The 12500-nt window shown below is 33.4% G+C and overlaps 1 protein-coding gene across 2 annotated transcripts in view; it reads left to right on the top strand.

Annotated features, from left to right (window-relative positions):
• The window catches only part of LOC144966149 (calcitonin gene-related peptide type 1 receptor-like), a 230998-nt gene that overhangs the window by 169870 nt on the left and 48628 nt on the right, over window positions 1–12500 (top strand). The gene's annotated exons all lie outside the window — the stretch shown is intronic.

Below are 12500 nucleotides of genomic sequence, written 5' to 3'. Positions count from 1 at the left end.
ATTATTATTATTATTGTTATTATTATTATTATTATTATTATCATTATTATCATTATTACCATGATTATTATTATTATTATTATTATTATTATTATTATTATTATTATTATTATTATTATTATTATTATCATCATCATCATTATCATTATTATTAATACTACTATTATATTTTTAAAATTATTATTATGACTATCATTATTATTATTATTAATATTATTATTGTTATTATTATTATTATTATTATTATTATTATTATTATTATTATTATTATTATTATTATTATTATTATTATTATTATTATCATTATTATTATTATTATTATTATTATCATTATCATTATTATTAATACTATTATTATATTTTTTAAATTATTATTATGACTATTATTATTATTATTATTATTATTATTATTATTATTATTATTATTGTTATTATTATTATTAGTAGTAGTAATATTATTGTTATTATTATTATTATTATTATTATCATTATCATTATCATTATTATTATTATTATTATTATTATTATTATTATTATTATTATTATTATTATCATCATTATCATTATTATTATTATTATTATTATTATTATTATTATTATTATTATTATTATTATTATTATTATCATTATTTAGATACTGAAAATTGAATTTACGAGAGTGTAGAAATTGAGTCCATAACTATTTTGGTTATCAAACCAGCAAATAAGTACACAGCGGTCGATACACTTATAAATTAAAAAAAATTAAATCACAAAATGCTGGTTCAAGAATTGAATAACTTGAGCTTTTATATAGCGCAATATCCACTAAACGTGCTCAAAGCGACACAACATGTAGGACGAGACATGACGCCTGTTAGGCGATATTACAAATTTTTGGGACAGAGACAACGCTGTTAACGGCCAGGTACTCATTTTACACCTGAGTACGGTGAGACAATGTAAAGAGCCTTCTCCAAGGACTCAACTATGCGCCGAGCGAGGCTCGAACCCAGGACCTTCCGATCCTAAAGCGAGTGTCAAACCACAAGACCACATAGCCGCACAAATAGTTTAAATGAATTACAACAGCTTCTATTCTAAGTCGCAATGTCTTTCAAAATCATGACTAGATATTTATCACAATACTCTTCAACAGTCGTAACGTAACGTCACTTCCTAGCCTAATGACCCATGGTAACTTTGTAACACTGGCTCTAAACTATCGGAACAATGGCAGGCGCCCGTATGAAATAGTTCTCCGGCGAGCGTAAAAGCGTATCCAGAGAGGAAAAAAAAGCATAGATTTGATCATGTTTTGACTTTTATACATTCTGATCACAAGGCATATGAAAAGTTCTAACCAGCATGAAGAATAAAAAGGAATGATTTCCCTTGTTTAGAACCAAGATGGTCGCCGTTGCCGGGCGGCGTGACATCAGACTACTGAATCCTATTTAGACACTCACATAATCTGCAAACAGTTGACGCTTGAATATCAAATATCACTATTACCTTCCCATACTTGCATTAATAGGGAATGAGATTAGCGGAAGAGTAGCGTCCCTTGATTTGACGTCACCTGACAGAGAAAACGTCAATTTGGTTTTGAAGGGTCTCAAGCCGCTTTCACCGGAAGCGAGGACGAGAGACGCATGCGCACAACCAACATGACGTTCTCTCTCTAATAACTTTTCCGCCGGTGACGTCACAGACTATGGGTGACGTCCAATCAATGGACGCTACTGTTCTGCTAATCTCATTCCCTATACCTTCCCATACTTGCATTAAACAGAGGGTGTCCCAGACGTGTGGAATTAACAAGAAATGATAAATAGTTTACGGAGAAACAGACAGCACAGCTTAGCACATTATGTTAGCGAAAATAAAGAGAAATTATTCAAATTTTGATTAACGCAAACCAGAAATCGTAAAATGACAGATTTTTTTACGATTAAAAAAAATAAAATTCACACATCTGTAATGGATTTGAACGTCACCGCCATTTTATGTGATCATTACTTTGGTGCCTCGCTCGAGTTCTCTGCAAGTGTTTTTGTGTAAGAGAGTAAGCTTATCCAAGAAATTTACGCTAGAGTTTTGAGAAAAAGATGACAATAAAATACGGAAAATATTAGCCGCAGGAGATTGCATTTATTCTCGGTTGTGTCCACAAAACACGGTCGTTGCAACTCAGGGGATACGTATAAAACTCAGCGGATATCAGCAACAGGTTGGTGCTATTTTTGGTTCTTATTCATAAAATGCGGTCATTTATCAAATACTTTTATTTCATAAGAGGCGGAGTTTGATAGTAATATTCGAGAAAATTCTTGTTGTTTTTAATATACAAGTTGTGTATGATTCGCTATTACTTGGAAGAGGCAGGTTTTGAATATTAATTTGGGATGTCAAAAATCAGTAGGAGTGGCCAAAAAGAATTGTGGGATAGTTTACGATAGGGTTCAAAACAGGGTGTTTCTATTCTATATTTCATTCTTTTATTCTGTATTCGACTGGACTATGAGCTGCACATGTTAACTTTTGTGCTCACCATCATTGATTGAATTTTACGGACTTAGAAAATATTCAACTCATATTGAAAATGGTTACAAAGGCAAAATGAATTTACATTTGGATTGATTTTACGGATTTGGAATTTATGAAACTGATTGAACTATGACCATGCTATTTGATTTGGATTTGGGATTTATCATAACAAATAAAGCAGTAAGAAATGAAACTTGGGATCTGGACTTTTATTTGAATGTCTTGATGTTGTACATTCAATTGTCATCATCGGCTCTTGAACTCTTTGGCCATTATTAACATCTACAACACAATGCAAAGAAATATCATTACCATCTATCATAAAAACACTATACGATCACAAGCCATTACATATGTGTGCAACTACGCCACATTATGTATGTTATTTGTTGTCGTGACTCAGGATTCTTATATTTGAACATTTTAAAAAATCAATGAAATTGTCCCCTCAAAAAAGAGAAGTTTAGAATACCATGAGAGGGAACCAAAGCAATTTCTAGGTTTTAAAGTCACTGGTCAGCCAGCAACTTTAATTAGTTTCCGGACTGGGCATACATCAACAATCGAAGCATTGCGTCTTGCTTCAGGGGCCATTTTATTCGTGAGAAAATAATCTGCATCAATTAATATTGATGAGACGGAGAAAGCAATGACCCTTGACACGAGAGCACGAGATGGAAAGGACCGGCGCTATAGCTTTGGGAGGAAATGAGAAAAAAATTAGTAACGGACGGAAACATTAACGTGAAATATGGTCAATGAAGGATAATGCACGACACTTCTTATTTTTTATTCCTCCTCCTCATCCTCCTCCTGCTCCTCCTCCTCCTCCTCCTCCTCCTCCTCCTACTCCTCCTCCTCCTCTTCCTCCTCCTCATCCTACTCCTCCTCCTCCTCATCATCATCATCATCACCATTATTATTATTATTATCATCACCATCATCATCATCATCATCATCATCATCATCATCATCATCATCATCATCATCATCATCATCATTATCATCATCATCATCACCATCATCATTATCATCATCATCATCATTATCATCATCATCACCATCACCATCATGCCGACGACAAACTCTACACCCAGATTAACTGTTAATACTCACTATTTACATTCAACTGATCGTGATTCGATACCGATACGATACCATCTGACATCGACTTTAGTGCTCTTGGGATGGGGGGGGGGGGGGGGGGGGGACTCGCGTTCCATGACTTGATCAATTTTTATTTTGGGCCATTTTAGAGTATATATTAACTATTACCGATTCGGGTGTATTTTTTCTACAGAACAATGTTATATTTGAATCGCAGTCATGTTATTATCAATCTTTATGATAATCAAAACAGTGATTAAATTCTCTTAAAGATCTATTGGTAGTTGTGGGTTCTATCTTCAAAAGGGTATTGGTATAATCAGCTTTTAGCTTAGCAACGAGGCATCACCAAAAATTAGATGGTAGAGGCTAATTTATTATCTCAATATAAAAAAAAAAATATGCTGTAAGCTGGGCTCGAAGCTCTCTCCTCTTTGCTATCAGAAGTTATATAGGTTGCTGCTCTTTGTCGAGGTACATTTAGCCCAATACAGAATGGAATAAGCTATATATTGTTGTGGTAATGGTAGGGGTGGGGGGGGGGGCGTAAGGGCGGGGGGGGGGGGCGCGTAACGGCGGGGGGGGGGGGGCGTAAGGGCGGGGGGGGGGGGAGAACCCGTAACAATCCGCTATAAAGAGATGCGACCCATATCCTTATGGTTGGGTTAAAATCAACGTGAACGTACCTGCAGGTCTGATTACTGGACGCAATTATGGGCTCGTTTTAACATTGTTGTGATGCGATGGAGAATACTTTGTGTCGGTTTGAGAGAATTTCCAGTACAACAATGAGTCCATAACTATTCAGATCATCAGACCTGCAAATAAGTGGCTGAAAACGGTTGCCAACATGCCTTCACGCGATTGCTGGAGTTCACAACGTGACTTTTTAATCTATGTGGTTTTAGTATTATGTGCAGAGTTTTAGCAAGTTTAAAATGTAAAAACACTACAAACTGTGGAGTGATCCTCGACAATATTGGAGGTTTCCACAAGACGAAGAAGAAGAAGAAGAAGTACACGTCTGTTAAAACTCACCCGTTATAAGCTCATTAGACACCAAAACAACATTGGAATAATTAATGTTATAATTGGGTTATTAGACAATAACAAGAATGAAAGGACGAATCCTGGAAATGTCACATTTTAATTTCATGATTCTGTCTCCCCGATTCCATTTGATTGCTTGCCTTTTGTATAACATCATCGCCTCTAGCAATGACAGGCAATAAGCCATAGCTAATAATCGTATTTTGTATGGATAAAATCAAATTCCGGATGGAATTTATTTTGCAAAATCTCAATATCAATTAATTGTTTTAATTTGAGATTGATTGTTATGACCTCGCGAGAGCATGGAATAAAGTAGGAGTCGAGGGATATAAAAAAGGAAGGAAATAAATGTATGAGTGATATTAACAAAACATGGATCATGGAGTGGAAGATAGAGAAAGAGAGAGAAAAAGTGCCTGTGTGTGTGTGTGTATGTGTGTGTGTCTGAGAGAGAGATACATATAGTTATTGATAGATAGATAGATAGATAGATAGATAGATAGATGGATAGATAGATAGATAGATAGATAGATAGATAGATAGATAGATAGAGAGACAGATTTAAATAAAAAATTTAAAAAAAAAGAGAGAGAGAGAGAGAGAGAGAGAGAGAGAGAGAGAGAGAGAGAGAGAGAGAGAGAGAGAGAGAGAGAGAGAGAGAGAGAGAGAGGGAGTATAAGAATAAAGAAAGATAGGGAAACAAAATATGAATTGAACAATGATGAGTTTCGTGTCGAGAAGTTCATACTAAAAACTACAGAAAAGTCCTATCAGGGAATGAACAGATAACGATGTTAGAATTTGAATGATATTATCTATATGTATTGGTTTTTTCTCATCATCTATTCCTTCCTCCCCTATCCCAACTCTTACTCCTCTTTCTTAACGCCTTCCTTGTCCACACCACCTCCTCCTCCTCCTTGCCTTCTTCTTCATTCTTCTTTTTTCTACTACTACTAGTATTACTACTAAAACTACTACTACCACTACTACTACTATTACTACTATTACTACTACTACCACTACTACTACTACTACTACTACTACTACTACTACTACTACTACTACTACTACTACTACCACTACTACTACTATTACTACTACCACTATTACTACTATTACTACTACCACTACTACTACTACTATTACTACTATTACTACTACCACTACTACTACTATTACTACTATTACTACTACCACTACTACTACTATTACTACTATTACTACTACCACTACTACTACTATTACTACTATTACTACTACCACTACTACTACTATTACTACTACCACTACTACTACTATTACTACTACCACTACTACTACTATTACTACTATTACTACTACCACTACTACTACTATTACTACTATTACTACTACCACTACTACTACTATTACTACTACTACTACTACTACTACCACTACTACTACTATTACTACTATTACTATTACCACTACTACTACTATTACTACTACCACTACTACTACTATTACTATTATTACTACTACCACTACTACTACTATTACTATTATTACTACTACCACCACTACTACTACTATTACTACTATTACTACTACCACTACTACTACTATTCCTACTATTACTACTACCACTACTACTACTATTACTACTACCACTACTACTACTATTACTACTATTACTACTATTACTACTACCACTACTACTACTATTACTACTACCACTACTACTACTATTACTACTACCACTACTACTACTATTACTACTATTACTACTATTACTACTACTACTATATTATACTATACTACTATATACTACTACCACTTACTACTACTATACTACTACTATACACTACTACTACTATTACTACTACTACTACTACTACTATTACTACTACCACTACTACTACTATTACTACTACACACTATTACTACTACTATATACTACTACCTACTACTACTACTACTATTACTACTAATTACTACTACCACTACTACTACTATTACTACTATTACTACTACCACTACTACTACTATTACTACTATTACTACTACCACTATACTACTTTACTTTACTATATCTATTACTACTACACCACTACTACTACTATTACTACTATTACTACTACCACTACTACTACTATTCCTACTATTACTACTACCACTACTACTACTATTACTACTACCACTACTACTACTATTACTACTATTACTACTATTACTACTACCACTACTACTACTATTACTACTACCACTACTACTACTATTATTACTATTTCTACTATTACTACTACCACTACTACTACTATTACTACTACCACTACTACTACTATTACTACTACCACTACTACTACTATTACTACTATTACTACTACCACTACTACTACTATTACTACTACCACTACTACTACTATTACTACTACTCTACTACTACCACTACTACTACTATTACTACTATTACTACTACCACCACTACTACTACTATTACTACTATTACTACTACCACTACTACTACTATTACTACTATTACTACTACCACTACTACTACTATTACTACTACAACTACTACTACTATTACTACTATTACTACTACCACTACTATTACTACTACCACTACTACTACTATTACTACTATTACTACTACCACTACTACTACTATTACTACTACCACTACTACTACTATTAATAATAATAATAATAATAATAATAATAATAATAATACTTTATTGCATCCCAAAAAGGAAATTTTTTGTACAGACGTGTTATAATTTACACATAAGATAAAAATACAATGGAAATAGGATGTATATATATAAAAAAGGAGCAGCTCTATAACCAGAGCTGCGCTTTATAATATGAATAATTTCAACACTGTAAAATAGTTAAAACTGTCACTATAAATTGAAAATTGAAAAGATTGCAAAACAAATAAATTAATAAATTAATATTTATATTTTTAAAAAGTAAAAATGAGAAATAATTATATAAAATGATTATTGCTTGTTGTTATAAAGCCTAATACTGGACGGCAGAAAAGATTTTCGGTTTCTCTCTGTTTTCGTTGAAATAGAGAAAGGGCGACCACTTCTTTCTGACATAATAATTGATGGTCTTAGTGGATGATACTGGTCATTTAATATTTTAGTTATTTTATTTATACAAAATTTCTCGTATAAAAGATCTACATCGTCAACATCATTTATATAGCGTTTAATGGATTTTTTAATATTTGAATTTATTTTGTTCCTTTCCACTGCTAAGCAATTGCCTCCCCAAGCTGTTATACAAAATGACAAAACACTTTCGATTACTGCTCTATAAAATAATGTGCAGAGGGTTTTATCTATTCTAAACTGAGAGAGTTTCGATAAAAAATATGTACGTCTGCACATCTTATGCCTAATTATTTTCAAGTGTTCATCCCACTTGAGCCTGTCATCAATCGTTACACCAAGGTATTTGTAGTGAGGAACTCGCTGGACGAATTGGTCCTTTAATTTTAACGGTTCTATCGGTTCCTTCACTCTCCTAAAGTCAATCACTAGCTCCTTTGTCTTGCTTATGTTAAGCTCTAGGTGGTGGGCATCACACCAAGACACAAATCTATCAATTTCTTGCCTATAAGCCACTTCGTTGCCATTTGTTATGAGGCCTTGAAGAGCGGTGTCATCTGCAAACTTTATTAAAGGTACACTCAGGTTTTGACTTCTACAGTCATTCGTGTATATTGTGAATAATACAGGAGACAATACACAACCTTGAGGAGCGCCAGTATTTGTAGTTATACAGGAAGATTTGTTTTGCCCTAATTGAACATATTGTGCTCTCTCCGTAAGAAATTCGAGCACCCAAGCAATTATATACTTGTTTAAATTCAGACTAGTCAATTTTTGAACAACCAACTGAGGTTGCATTGTATTGAACGCTGAAGAAAAATCTGCAAAAAGCAATCTGCAATAGCTCCTAGCGTGATCTAGATGCCTGTAGATGTTGTTTGTAAACAGCAAAATGGCATCCTCTACGCCACGTCCTGGTTTGTAAGCAAATTGATGACTATCACTCAATGGCATAAACTGATTCCTAATTTTAACAAGAACAAGTTTTTCTAAAGATTTCATGACTATTGAAGTCAGTGCAACTGGTCTGAGATCGTTCATAGTTTCAAGTTTTTCTTTTTTTGGAACAGGAATAATTTTCGAAGTTTTCCAAATTTCAGGGATTGAAACGCATTGGAGGGACCAGTTAAAAATATGTGTATAAATGGGGGAAAGCTGGTGGGCACATTAATTACTACTACTATTACTACTATTACTACTATTACTACTACCACTACTACTACTATTACTACTACCACTACTACTACTATTACTACTATTACTACTATTACTACTATTACTACTACCACTACTACTACTATCTAACATACACTACATTACTACTTTACTACTACCACTACACACTATTACTACACACTACTACTACTATATACTATTACTACACCACTACTACCTATTACTACTACACTACTACACACTACTACACTATACTACTACACACTACTACACTACACTATACTAACTACTACACACTACTACTATACAACCACACTACTACATACACTATACTATACCACTACTACACTACTACTACTACATACTACTACACTATATAACATTCTATACACTACTAACTACTAACTATACTACTACCACTACTACTACTATACAACAACACAAACTACACTACACTACTATTACTACTACTACACACAACTACTACTACTACATACTACTACTATACACTACACTACTACTACATACTACACCACTACTACTACTATACACTACCTTACTACCACTACTAACTACTATTACTACTACACACTACTACAAACTACTACTACTACCATTTACTACTACTATTACTACTACTACTACTACTACTACTACACTACACTACACTACTATACTACTAACTACACACTACTACTAACTACTACTACCTACTACACTACTACTACTACATACTACTACTACACTACTACACTACTACTACTATTACTACTACCACTACTACTCACTACTACTACAACTACTACTACTTACTACTACACTACTACTACTACTACTACTACACCTACTACTACTACTACTAACATACTACTACACTACTACTACATACCTAATACACTACTACACTACACTACACTACAACTACACTACACTACAACTACTAACTACTACACTACTACTACATACACTACACACTACACTACTACTATACTACAACTACTACTACTATACTACAACTACTACAACTACTACTAACTACTACTACTATAATACTAACTACACTACTATACTACTACACTCTACTACTACTACTACTACTTACTACTACTACTACAATACTACTACACACTACTACTACTAACACTACTACTTACTACTACTAACTAATCTACACACACTACACTACTACTACTATAACACTACTACTACTACACACTACACACACTACTACACTATCTACCACACTATACTACTAACTACTACACACTACTACATACACTACACAACTACTTACTACTATTACTACACAAAACTACTATACACTACTACACTAACTACACTACTACAACAACTACTACAACTACTACTACTACTATACACTACTACCAACTACTACCATACACATACTATACAACTACTATACTACTACACTACACTAACTACTACTACACTACTACTACTATACTACACTACACTATACTACTATACTTACTACTACACTACTACTACTACTACTATATACTCAACACTACACACTATACTACTATACTACTACACTACTACTAACTACATCACACTACACTACTACACAACTACACATACCTACTACTATACTACTACTACTACTATAACTACACTACTACAACACTACACTACTACACTACTACTATTACTACTACACACTACTACTATACTACTAACTAACACACAACTCTACTATACTACTACCACTACTACTACTACACTATACTACTAACTACCACTACATACTACTATTACTACTACTACAACTACTACTACTATTACTACTATCACTACACACTACTTACACTATTACTACTACCACTACTACTACTATTACTACTACTACACTACTACTACTATTACACTACACTACTACTACACACTACTACAACACACTACTACTACACTTACAATACTACTACACAATACTACTAACACTACTACAACTACACTACTACACACACTACTACACTACTACACTACACTACATACTACTAACTACAACTACTACTACTTACTACTACTACTACTACTATACACTACACTAAATACTATACTATACTACTACAATTACACACTATACACTACACACTACACACTACTACTACATACTACTACTACTACTACTACTACACACTACTAACTACATACTACTATACTACTACTACTACTACACTACACACTACACTACTAACTACTACTTACTACTACACACTATACTACATACTACTACCACATACTACTACAATATAATACTACTACTACACTACTACTACTACACTACACAACACTACAACTACTACTACATACAACTACACTACTACTACTACTACTACTAACTACTATACTACTAACACTACACTACTACTACTACAACTACTACTACTACAACTACTATACACTACTTCTACTACTACACTACTACTACATATACTACTACTACTACACTACACACTACATACTACTACACTCACTACATTACACTTAAATACTACTACTAACTACTACAACACTACTACTACTACTACTACTACTCCTACTACTAACTACTACTACACTACTACTACTATACTACTACTATACTATACACACAACTACTATACTATACTACTACTACTACTACTACCTAACTACACTACTACTACTACTCTACTACTACACTACACTACCTACTACTACACTACATCTTACTACTATTACTACTACACTACTACTACTACTACTACACTACTACCTACTACACTACTACTACACACTACTACTACACTATACTACTACTACTACTACACTACTACTATACTACAACTACACTACTACTACTACTACTACTATACTACTATACACTACTACTACTACTACTACTACACTACTACTACACTATACTACACTACACTACACTACACATACTACTAACTACTACTACTACACACTACTACACACTACTACTACTACTACTACTACTACATATACTACTACTAACTACTACCCACACTACTAAACACAACTACAACTACTACAACTACTAATATATACTACACTTACTACACTACTACACTACTACTACTACACTACTACTACAACACTACTACAACACTACTACTATACTACTCTACTACACTACTACTAACTACTACTACTACAACTACACTATACTACTACTACTACTACACACTACTACTAACACTACACTACACACTACTACACACTACTACACTACTATACTACACTTACTTACTACACAAACTACTACTTACTACTACTACTACTACTATTACTACTACACTACACTACTATACTACAACTACTATACTACTCTACTACACTACTACTACTACTACACACTACTACACTAACACACACTACTACAACTACACTACACTACTATACTACACAACAAACTATACTACTAACACAACTACTACTACACTACTACTACTATACTACACTACTATACTACTACTACTACATCTAAACACTACTACTACTACTTACACTACTACACACTACATACTACTACTA

This window comes from Berghia stephanieae, chromosome 2 (genome assembly GCF_034508935.2).
Source record: "Berghia stephanieae isolate SIO BIC M18660-M18661 chromosome 2, UCSD_Bste_1.3, whole genome shotgun sequence".
Classification (NCBI taxonomy): domain Eukaryota; kingdom Metazoa; phylum Mollusca; class Gastropoda; order Nudibranchia; family Aeolidiidae; genus Berghia; species Berghia stephanieae.
Note: the sequence above shows the minus strand (reverse complement) of the source record. Positions and strands in the feature narration are given on the sequence as shown.